The 13,010-nt window shown below is 38.0% G+C and overlaps 1 long non-coding RNA gene across 1 annotated transcript; it reads right to left on the reverse strand.

The window, feature by feature from the left end:
- Positions 11,394-11,875, reverse strand: LOC109235030. The gene is made up of 2 exons (XR_002069296.1): positions 11,783-11,875; positions 11,394-11,686 (listed from the first exon to the last, which is right to left on the reverse strand). It is a non-coding gene; the product is annotated as an uncharacterized LOC109235030 (long non-coding RNA).

The following is a 13,010-nucleotide window of genomic DNA, read 5'->3' on the forward strand; positions in this document are numbered from 1 at the left end:
GTCCATAGTGATCCTCTCCCACTTCCACTCGGGAAGCTCAATCCTCTGAAATAAACCACCAGGCCTCTGATGCTCATACTTAACTTGCTGACAATTCAAACACCGCGCCACATATGCCACAATATCTTTCTTCATTCTAAGCCACCAATAATGCTGCCGCAAATTCTGATACCAACTTGTCACGACCCGGATTCCCCACCCTCGGGGGTCGTGATGGCGCCTACTAATGAGAGCTAGGCAAGCCAAATTTAATTACTTTTTTATTAATAGCATAATTCCATTTAACAATTATCGGCAATAATACAAAAGCAATGAAATTAAATAATAAACGGAAGTCTTAATATTATAGAAAACTGAATAGAAATGCGGAAGATTCAACAAAAGCCTCTACCCAAGACTGGTGTCACAACACTCACGAACTACTAAGAATACGAAATACAATCGTCTGAAAGAGAACATAAACTGTTTGCCTCGAATACAATGAGATAACAGACTAAAATCAAGGATAGAGGAGACGTCGGGCCTGCGGACACCTGCAGGGCTGCCTCGATGTCTTGCTGGAGTGAAGGCCTGCTCCCACGCTACTGCTGCTGCTGTCCAAAACCTGGATCTGTGCAAAATAGCACAGAGTGTAGTATCAACACAACCGACCCCATGTGCTGGCAAGTACCTAGCCTAACCCCGACGAAATAGTGACGAGGCTAGGACCGGACTACCAATTAAACCTGTGCAATTATATAATATACAGCGGAAAGTAAAACAGGAATAAACAAGTAAAGATGGGAGGGGGGAACATGCTGCGAGGGGTATACCAGTATTAGCTGTAAATCCAGAGTAACAGTCTAAGGGCAGCTTAGAATTTACAGCGAACAAAGAAACTAATATCCAAAATAAACACACTTGTATCAATAATTGTTGTGGCGCGCAACCCGATCCCAATGTATAACAACACTGTTGCGGCGTGCAACCCGATCCATATCATTTAGCATTGTTGCGGCGTGCAACCCGATCCACAAATATCATTGTTGCGGCGTGCAACCCGATCCATATCATTTAGCATTGTTGCGGCGTGCAACCCGATCCACAAATATCATTATTGCGGCGTGCAACCCGATCCATATCATTTAGCGTTGTTGCGGCGCGCAACCCGATCCACAAATATCATACAATGCACGGCATCACCCTTCGTGTTTTATCACTCTTCCTCTCCTAAACAACAATCACAAATAAGGGGCAAGAAAGTAAACAAATAATGATAGAAATCCCGGCAAGGGAATGCAATTTAACAATTAAATCCCGGCAAGGGAACAATATCAATAAATTTCCATGTCCCGACAAGGGAGAAACTCAACAAAACACAAAACATCCCGGCAAGGGAATAAACCAATAACTCTTTCTCTCTCTTTCACTTCCATCTCATAGTTCACATCATCACTTGAGCCAACGCTCCAAGGATTTAAATATCTCATATACCTTCACAATTTGTATTTCAACTCGAGCCAACGCTCCACGAAGTTCAAAGATCACAATTTCCTTTCACATACTCTTTACAACATATAGAAATCATCAATTAAGTATGGAAGCTGTAACAAAAAAAAAATCCAGGATATTCGCAATATAAGGACTCACGGTCATGCTAGACACCAATGTATAGATACTCGTCACCATGCCTATACATCGTACTCGACAATTAGCAAGTAGAAAATAAGACTCAACTCCTATTCCCTCAAGCTAAGGTTAGACCAAACACTTACCTCAACTTCCACGGCCAAATCAATCCACAACAACCGCTTTCCCTCTTGAATTCGGCTCCAACTCAATCAAATCTATACGATAATGACTTCATAATATCAATATGTGCTAAACAAATCAAACCCAATGTCTAATTATAGATTTCCAAGCTTTCTTTCCAAAATCCCAAAATCGCCCCCGGGCCCGCTTGGTCAAAACACGAGGTTCGGACCAAAATCAAATCCCCCATTCACCCACGAGCCCGAATATATAATTTGTTCTCAAATTCGACCCCAAAACGAGGTCTAAATCAAGAAAAAGTAAAAAGCCCTAACTCTACCCATTTCCCCCAATTTCTACCCTAAATTACATGTTTTAGGTTTAGGAATTCAACAAATATTGATGGAAAATGAAGAAAACGAGTTAAGATTTACTAACCCAAGAAGCTTTGATGAAGAAATGCTCTAAAAGTCGCCCTAGAACCTTAGAGAAGAAGGAGTTCGTGTGTTTGATGAAAAATTCCCGTCATTGTTCTGTGTTGGACATTTTAAATAACTGGGCAAAATTGCCCTTCGCGTTCGCGTGAAGAAGGTCGCGTTCGCGAAGGGTAAACTTGGCAGACCATCGCGTTCGCGATGGGAAGAGTGCGAACGCGAAGAGGAAAGGCTGAGGGAATCCAGGATTTGGTCTACGCGAACGCGTGGGTACTGATGCGAACGTGATGAAGGGATTTACAAGGCTACACGAATGCGAAGGTCTTGGTGCGAACGCGAAGTGGAAAATTATGCTGAGTCCCCCAGGGCCAGATGACTCTATGCGAACGCGAGGCAAATGATGCGAACGCGATGAAGGAAAGGTCTGAAGCTTCACGAACGCGTGAAAGGCTTCGCGAACGCGAAGAAGAAGGGACCTGCAACTGCTGAAGCTAACAACCTGCAATCCTCCTAAGTCCGAAACCACTCCGAAACACCTCCGAAAATCTCCCGAGCCCTCAGGGCTCCTAACCAACCACATACACTAACTCAACAACATCCTACAAACTCAACCGTGCGATCAAATCACCAAAATAACATCAAAAACAATGAATCAAACCTCAAAATCACTAGTTTTTCTTCAAACTTCATAAGCTTTCAAATTTAGAGTTTTAAGTCCGAAACACGTCAAACGACGTCCGATTTCAACCAAACTTCACAGAAACATCTTAAACCACATATAAGACCTGTACCGGGCGCCGGAACCAGAATACGGGCAATTTTCATTTCAATATCCAAGAACTTATCATACTGTGCTCTAATTATTGGCTCAAAAAATATTAATGTCTTAGTTATCAAATGTTGAACTTTGGAAAAATCCACGCAATTTTTGGCTATAGTTAGCTTGTGCCTTTCAGTGACAAAAAACTCTGGACGAAAACAATGGTATGGTCCAAAGCCTATTTTTTGAGGGACATAAGCTTGGATTTTAGTTTCTTTAATTGTTTTGGGGACTTGACAAATATATGGAGAGAAGTCAATAGCTGTTTCTTTGTCTAATTTGAAGGAATTTGTGCATTGAATTAGCCAACGTTTCTCGGATTCAGGATTATTAATGAAAGATTGTGTAGTCATTTTTGGCTATTTCTGAAATGGGTTTTAGACTTTTTGGAATATGGGGTTTTGGCTGTTTAAGTTGTGAAGTGAAGTGGGAGCTAAGAAGCATGGTTTATATAGTGATGATGAAATAGATATTTGGATTTTAATAATATTGAGCAAGTAAAAATCACGTGTAAATTATAGATAACCACATATGGATGGGTTCACACTATCACATTATACTAATTAATGTAACTTAGATTTAGAAGGCGAATTGCGGAGCAATAGTAAAGTTATCTCCTGACCTATAGATTATGGATTCGAGTTGTGTAAGCAGTCACTAATGCTTGCATTAGGTAGGTTGTCTGTGTCACATTCTTTGGGTTGCGGCCCATTTTCGAACCCTGCATAAATGCGGGATGCTTTATGCTCCGAACTGCCCTAATTTAATTTAGATTTAAGAGATAATGTTTACTATGTGCATTACTGATGTGAAATGTCCCTTTTAAAGTCAGAATCAGTTTTCCTTAATATCTAACCGAATGCATGGCGGTAGATCTACTACTGACGGTTAAAACTTACTTGCACAAGATGTTTACACCACATTAATAGTTGCATGACATGCATGCGTCTGCAATATAGACTCATCGTACTTAATTATAGTAAACTAATACATATTTTTACCTAATAGAATTACTTAACCATGGTGAATTAGTACAGTTTCAACTAGTAAAGCAGTTAGGCAATTTGGAAAGCGTTTATCATTCAATAAGTCACATCTTACGAGAGACAAATACCGGTAAATCTTTTGGTCTAGAATGCCCCAAAGCTTTATCACGTGGTAAATCGATTTAAAAAAATAATAATATAATACTCAAAGTGGGGTTAATAATGTCTATGGACCGTGACTTTCTTACCTACTTGGTTATTAAAATTGATAAACTTTGAACTTTAAAAAAACATCACTTAGTAAACATATAACTACATCACCATTTTATATAATTACCTATATGGGTGGAAGCAAGCACGTGGATTCACCATATTTTTTTTTGGTAAATAAAGACATTTATTTATAACATAAACCTAGTAGTCATTACAACAAGAGATTTGTCTAGGCCACGCAGTGCCTATCCCATCCCTATCAAAAACTGAAATAGCAAATACAGGCGGATAATGATACAACATTAAGTTAGCAAAAGAGTCCAGGCTGCATCCACTCTTGGCTAAGGTATCCGCTACTCCATTAGCTTCTCTGAATGCATGCTTCAAAGGAGGCGTGCCCGCCTCAGATAATAGGGACCTGCAGTCATCAATAATGTTTTGATAAAGACAATTTTCATTGTTTAGCATGTTGATTAGTTCCTGGCAGTCTGTTTCAATGACTAGGGGAGTCAGTCTCATTTGAATGGCTAGTTTTAGACCTTGCACTAGGGATATGGCTTCCATTTGAATATTTGTGGCATATGCAAATCCCATATTAAATCCTAGAATCCATTTTCCGTTGCTATCCCTGAAAATCCCGCCTATTCCCCCCTGCCTGGGTTACCTAGGCATGATCCATCTATGTTTAGTTTAAAAAACCCTATGTCTGGTGGTTTCCATTTAATAAAAATCGTTCTTTTTGGTATCCGGCTAGGGCTCCAGTTGCTTAGAAAGAGGAATTCTTGGGTATTATTAATCACTTTGTTAATGTTAGGGTATGAGCTGTTTTTTTTGAAAGATCCTTTCATTCCTCGTAGTCCATAAGTACCAGAGGAGAAAAGGTAAGAAGACAGGCCAAGTAATGTATTGATTATAGCGCTTGTTTGTGTTTAATTGGTGCTTTAGCCAGTAGAAGATAGAGAGCTCATTATCCGAAGGTCGGTAGTTGTGTTTAATGTGGCATTGCCTCCAGATTTCCTTTGAATGAGCACAGTAGAAGAGCATGTGTTTTATGTCCTCCTTTTCTGATCCGCAAATAGTGCAGATATCAGATGTGCAGATGTTTCGTTTTGCTAGGAATGCGGTTGTTGGGAGTCTGTTGAGGGAGAGTAACCACAGGAAGTATTTTAATTTGTTCAGGCTGTTGCTTCTCCATATCCACTTAAAGTCTAAGTTGTTTTCTTCAGTCTGGTTGTCCTTTTGGGTTATGAGGTCATAGGCTGCCTTGATGGAGAAATGGCTGTGGCCCGGGGAATTCCAGGAGATTCTATCCCTGCCTGTCTGGTATTGTTGGATATAAGTGCTATGGATTTTTTGGGTTATATCTTCTGGTAGTTCGAATGATAATTTTGAGAGATCGAAGCGGCCATCCTTAATTATGTATTTTACCTTACTCTCTTCTTCCCCCCTTTGGAGAGGTCCATGGATGCTATTTCTTAGCGTGTTCCCATGGTTTATCCAGCGGCTGTTCCATAGGTTTATGTTTTTCCCATTTCCTATAATCCATTTATTCCCTTTTTGGCATAACTTGTTTCCTTTACAAATGTTTTTCCATATATGTGAGGATAACGGGCTACTTTTGGAACTAGTGTTATGATTGGAATTCCTGTCATATTTATTGCTCAGGACTTGGACCCATAAGGCATCCTTGTTGTTAGAGTATCTCCATGCTAGACTAGTGCTGAAGGCATCATTTTTACAAGCGGTTTTGGCCAGCCCTAAGCCTCCCTGTCTTTTCGGGGTAGTGACCTTGTTCCAGTTTAGCAGGTGGCATTTTCTTTTTTCCTCCGTACTTCCCCATAGGAAGTTNAATTAAGTCTTCGGGGAAATTTAGGGATTTCAGGGAGAATCTAATGAAAGACCACTCCATCTTGTCAAAGGCTTTTTCTAGGTCAATTTTGATCATTATTTTTCCCTTTTTTCCTTTTGAGTTTTTGAAGGAGTTTTGTAATTCGTGAACAATAATGGCATTGTCTTAGGCTCTCCTTCCTCTTATAAAGCTTGTTGAGTAGGGTGAATAATTTTATTGAGCAGGGGTTTTATTCTATTAACGATAATTTTGGTGACTACCTTATAGGCAGTGTTACAGAGGCTAATGGGTCTATATTGCCTTAATGTTTCAGCATCCTGATGTTTTGGTATTAAACATACAAAAGTTCTATTCATGTCCTCAGTCATTTTTTACTAGTGAAGGAGTCTTTACAAAAGTTGACTAGGAGGTTGCTAGTTATTGTCCAGAATTTTTGATAAAAGAAAGGATGGATACCGTCCGGTCCGGGTGCCTTAAGTGGTTTAAAAGAGAAGAGGGCATTCTTTACTTCCTCCTCCTTTGGTATCCTTGTGAGGGTGGGGTGGTCAGTGAGGTTAATTGTGGATAGGGCAAGCATGTATAGCGGTGATATTTGGGATGAACTGTGGTTAGTGGTATATAAATTGGTGTAGAAGTCCTTATGATGTGGGTAAGATCCTTTGGGTCGTGACACCAATTCCCAGCCTAATCCCTAATGCTAAATATCCTATTTTTCCTTCTCCTTTGCAAGGTTGTGAGATGGAAAAACTTTGTATTGGCATCCCCTTCTTGGATCCATTGAATTCTAGATTTCAGTTTCCAGAATTCTTCCTCCAATTTGAGGGTTTTTTGTAGTTCATCAAGTAGATCAATTTCTAGATTAGATAAGAAAGTGCTGGTTGTGTAGTTTGGGGATTTTTGAATGCCTTCTAGTCTAGCTAGGATTTCGTTCTTTTTTTTAAAGATATTTCCAAAAGTATCCTTGTTCCAGGCAATGGCTTTCTTAGTGAAGTTATTGATAGCATTTGTAATATTAGGCTGGTTTGTCCAGCAGTCTAATACTAGCCCCTTAAAGGTGGGGTGGGATAACCACATAGATTCCAATCGAAATATACTATTATTGCGGCTGGGTCTTTTAATAAGGTCCAAGTGTATGGGGCAGTGATCAGAGTGAGTTCTTATAAGGTGTTTTACACTGGCTTCAGGAAATATGCTAATCCATTCACCATTGGCTACGAATCTGTCCAATCTTTCCATTATGAAAGCATTTTTTTTTCTTTTTTCTCTTATTTAACCAAGTAAATTTTGGGCCTTTAAAACCTAGGTCTATTAATTTGCACGTATTAAGGCAATTGATAAACTTTGTGGTTCTATTGTTATTTATAGGTAGACCTCCAAATTTTTCGCTTGCACTAGTAACCTCATTAAAATCTCCTAGTACTAACCATGGTCCTTTATAATTATTTGCGACTGTTATTAAGTTATTCCATAGAGTGATTCTTTCCTCTAATAAACTACTAGCATAAACAATTGAGCATAACCAAGTTTTAGGTAAGATTTTTACCTTCACCATGGCATGGATTTCTTGATCAGTTCCTCCTATTTGGTCCACATTGACTTCATCACTGTTCCACATTAGTGCCATTCCTCCCGAGTTCCCTTGTGCTGCCACCTGTGCTAGACCTGAAAAGCCAAAGTCCTCCATGATGACATGGTGGTCAGATAATTTTGTTTCAAGTAATGCGACCACACTAGGTTTGTGGTAATCAATCATGGATCTAAAAGCTCTTCGGAAATCAGCATTCCCTGCTCCACGACAATTCCAAGATATAAAACTCATGCTTATATTTCTATTGTTTGAACTCGTCTCCCGATTGGGAGGGGAGTTCCCCCCGCTCGATGCTTGTTCCTGGTTCATCCAGAAGCTGGAAAACATTGTCGGCACCAACACCATTGCATATTGGTAGATCCCCGGGGTTCTCAATTTTTTGATAGTTATTGAGTATTTCCTCAAATCCAATGGGCAACTTAAGATGTATCTTTTTTCTTTTCTTGCTTTGAACACTAGGGTTTTTGGTGACCTTAGGACTCCATGTTCCACCACCCTTTCCATTGGATTGTCTTCCTCTTCTTCCTCCTCTTGTCTCTCCGCGCTGGGTGGGTGAACCTGCTGCATGGATGGTTGGGGAGTTGCTGGAGTGTTGTGGACGGTTTGGTGGTTCAGAATATGGCCATGCATGCTTTGGTTCGTGCCATGCATGGTCTGGAATAGGGGGGCTGGATTTGGAGGAGGTTGGGTGTTTGGGAAGAGAGGTGAGTGTGTGTTGATCAGGTTGAAGGGCGGATTCCATGGTTGTTGATTCTGCCATGCAAGATGGACCCAAGGAGATGGCATTCCTTGATGATAGGTTAGAGCATGGTTCATCCAAGGGTTGTTTATTATGTTCCCCATGGCTATTCTCATCCCTTCCGCTATTATTTGAGCCAAATAACATGGGTCCTCTATTTGAATGATTATGTCCTCCCCGTTGATCCTCAAGCTCATGCTTAGTCCATGTCCCATTAATCCTTGTTCCAGCCAGCTCTAGGGAGTATGGTTTGGTTGGATTGGTAGGGTTGTGAAGAGTGTTGGTAGTTGTGGTGGTTGGTGGTTCGTTGGTGGTGGTCTGTAGTGTCTTTGGTTGTCTCGAATCCAGACATTCCTCCTTGTTCTCATGTTCCTTCTTTGATAGTTGCTTGGGAGTCTTGGCATTGTTGATGGGTGGTTTGTTTGTGTTTGAGTTGGAGATGTCGTTTGTTTTGATGGCAGGAGGGGGAGTGTGCATGGGGTTTAAATTATCATTGTGGTTTAATGAAGAAACCACTGGAGAGTTTAATGGGGTTGTCTCATTAATTATTTTGGCTGGGGTTATGTCAAAGGTGTTGCTTTGGTTTGAATCCAAGGACATTGGGTAGGGGGCTTGATGTGAGGGGTGTGTAATATCTAAGGAAGAAAAGCTATTTTTTGTAAGTATGCAACTGTTGCTCTCTTTAGTGTTAAGGTTGGAGGAGCCTAGCATTTGACCTAAAGTTTGTAGCCTTGTTGAAGTGACTTCATAGGTTAAGGATGAAATTGGAGTTTGTAGTTTCTTGTCCGTGATTTTCGTGACAGTGTCCTCTTTGTCTTTTGATGGTATAATCCTATTGCTAGATATGGTAGGAAGGGCAGGTTTGTGATCGTTAGTGAGGTGAGGGGTTTTGTCCAGTGGATTGTTCGTGTATTGGGGGTGGTCTTTATCACTAATAGAGGGTCCTATGTTTTGTGTAGTGGGTGTAGTGGCAGGTCTATGGTGTACTAGGGAGCTTGTGGTCATAAGGTTATTACCATAGTGTAGGCTTTTGTCCAGTGGGTAAGAAGCCAGTGGGGATGGAGGCTTTTGTCCAGTGGGTAAGAAGCCATTCTTCTTGCTTGCGTTCATTTCCAGCTGAGGATCACTGTGTTCATGTTGGCTTTGTTCCTTTGTATTATACTGCATGGAGGGGTAGGGATTCGACGTGTTTTTCTTTCTTTTGTGGTGGGATACTATCGTCCAGTTTTCAATTTTGGTGGTGATGGACTCAATGTTTTATGGTGTAGTCATGGAGTTGCTGGATATGGGTTTGTCATTTTTGGTTTCCGTTAATATTTTTTTGTTTGGGCATGATATTGGATTATGTCCTAGGCGTCCGCAATTGGTACACAAGACATTGAATCCTTCATATGTTATTTTTTGATAGTGTTTGCCTAGTATTATGTGAGTCTTTAGCGGTTTTTCGATTGGAACTAGGATGCATAATCTAGCATATTTTCCCCTAAGAGCTGAGGAGGTACATGCATCAATACGTATAAGTTCTCCGAGCTTATTCCCTATTTTTTGTAGGATTTCATAGTCGTAAAATTCCGTAGGAAGTTCAGGTAGTCTAACCCAAATAGCCGAGTATGTTAGTGAAGCTTCCGATGCTACGAATCTAGGCTCCCATTTCCTTATGGAGAGGAATTGATTTCCTATGAACCAAGGTCCCTCATGAAGGGCTTTATTACAGTTTTCTTGTTTGTTAATTTAATAAGGTAGTAGTCATATCCCAGGTCGATAAGGGAAATGGTTTCACTTGGCTTCCAAATCGCTTGGAGTTTACGTTGAAGGAATTGATATCCAACTCTTTTCCCAAAGACCTTTATTATAAGAGCTGTTTCCCAATTCCTGTATAATCTTTCCATATCTTCAGAGGTTATGGGGATAAAGATATCCGCTTCGTCTTCGAGATAAGGATTTTCCGTTTCATCCGAGGATAGTAGGTCCATTGTTATGTCATTTTGTACGCAGATGTTGTTTGTTGGGTTACTATTAGTAGGGCTGGTGTTTAGGATGCTTAGGAAAGAGGGTTTTCCTTGTTGGTGTTGTCCAGGTTCTATGGTTTGAGGAGGTATGGCTATATTTTGATTCATGTTTATTGGAGCTGAAGTTGAAGAGGAAGGGTTGTTGATCGAGGTATTTTTGGAGGTAGTAGCTCCTCTCACGTTGTTGCTGCTAGATGGTGTTTCCCAGCTGTTTTGTTCATTTGGTGGTTTAACATGGGGAGTGTTGAGGAGCATTATGTAAGTGTTGGGGAGGGAGGAGAGGGATTGACTTAGAGAGAGGTTGCAACAACATAATGTGAAGATTACTTCTGAAAAGAAACTTCTAGAAAAAGAAAAGCTCTAAATGGGTCACTAAAAGTTTACAAAGACGATTTAGTGGTTCGTCGCTAAATGACGTTACATTAGAAACAAATTTGTTATTTCGTCCCCAAATATATTGAATCAGTGACGAACTTGTTTGTCAGAAAAAGTTCAACTTTTTGGTAGTAGAAAATAACTTTCATCACTAAATAAATTCTTAATACCAACGAAATAAATTTGTCACTAATTTTTATCTTGATTAGTGACGATTCTAATTGTCTCTAAAGTGGTTTCTAATTTGTAGTTGGAAAATGTGATTTTGTCACATAATATATGCAAATTTTAAGAAAAAGATTATCATTTGTACACAAAAACGTTTTCGTCCCTAAATGTATAAAATTAAAGTAAAATTTGTTTGTCTAGAAATTGTAACGATTTGTGATTGAAAGGTATTTGGCGATGATTATATAGGTTTTGGTACTATTTGCCATTTTTTTAGATAAATGGATTATTTTAATATTTAGAATTTATAAATAATAATTAATATTCTATAATTGAATATAATACATTTTTTGCAAATTTTAATGTTTATCGAACAAATTGTTAAAAAATGCAGAATCTTTATTTCTTATAGAGGATTAGTTACAATATTTGGGATTATGGGAATACAAAGATGAGGATAAAAAATATATACACAAAAACATGAGTAGAGGAGTAGAAAACATGACATTTACACTGTATATTACAAAGATTTCAGTCTCAAATCCCTAACTAACATCAAGAAACTGCAACTAATACTTAATACATTCACCATTTCTCAATTGAAAAAAAAACTCAGCTTTTGCTTTAACCAACTCTATGTTAAAATCTTTTGATTCTTGAATATCTTTCTTGACTGCATAGTTTCTGTTTTTGTTTTCCACGGATCTCTTCTTGCTTGGCTCTGTCTCTCGCCCGTGTTTGACTTGAAGAGCCTCATATTGGTGAAGACATGACCTTGTTTGTCCGAGAAAAAAGATAGGCAAAGACAAGACATCAACATAAAAACATAGAAGATTAACGACTTTAAATAAAAAGAGAAGAAAGACAAACCTATAGATCTTTCGTGAAACCGTTAATGGTGGCAGAGTTGAATAAACAGAGCCACTTTTTCATGAGAGAGAAGTCGGGAGATGTAAAACTGTAAATCGGTCTACAGTTTTAAATTGTGGGAATGAGCATTTGATCAATGATGGGTAACTTTATGGATTGATTTCAGTTTCATTTCCTTAAGTTTAGGGATCTTAATAAGAAAATGAGCCGAATATGTCGTCCACTTTGTTATGCTAGTTATTCTTACTTATCTAGAATTTCTATATATTTGACGAAAAGAAATTTAAATTGGTAAAAGTATCATTTATTTTCAAAGAATTTTCCTCTTTTCTTTTTCAATTTTAAAAATATATTTACAAAATAATCTTAGAATTTTTTAATTATTAAACCTTAGGGTAAATTAGAGTAAATACCTTTGTATAGAAATTCTAGATAAGTAAGAATAACTAGCAAAACAAATTCTAAGTTTACTTATACGCTAAGGCCGAAATCTCTATATTTTGCAAGAAGCCTTAGAACAATACTTTTACGTAATACCATTTTAAAATTCTTTTAATTCAAGAAAATCAAACATTATGTTTTCTAAAAAAAGATACAGCAAAAAGAAAAAAATCAGAAGTTCCTTAGAGTTTTTTTGAAATTTCTTAGATTGTTTAGTTGAACCTAACATTACGAAAAATAGATGAAAGTATCATTTATTTTCAAAGAATTTTCCTCTTTGCTTTTTCAATTTTAAAAATATATTTACAAAATAATCTTAGAATTTTTAATTATTAAACCTTAGGGTAAATTAGAGTACATACCTTTGTAATATGACTCAGTTGCAACTATATCTCTTGTATTTTAAATCAAACACTTACACTCCTTATACTATAAAAATCTTATACAGATATAACGACTCAGTAATAGATATACATCACTCCCCCTTGTATCTCGATATCAAATATTTATACTTCATATACTATGAATATCCTAAAATTTTATGATGGCTTAGTTATGATATACTCCCCTTATTCCCTATATTTTTGTAAAAATATTTAAACCCCTTATCTAATAAGAATCATGCATCAAGATAAATGATCTTCCAACTAAGTGAATTTATGATAATTTAGAGTGGAACAATGAATAAGCAAAATAAAATAAAAATAAGAAATTTTTACATAATAAAATATTATAATTTAAAAAATACAAAAAGATTATGTGTTTATGAAGCACACAATGTTTTAAA

The sequence above is a fragment of the Nicotiana attenuata genome, chromosome 11, assembly GCF_001879085.1.
Source record: "Nicotiana attenuata strain UT chromosome 11, NIATTr2, whole genome shotgun sequence".
Lineage (NCBI taxonomy): Eukaryota > Viridiplantae > Streptophyta > Magnoliopsida > Solanales > Solanaceae > Nicotiana > Nicotiana attenuata.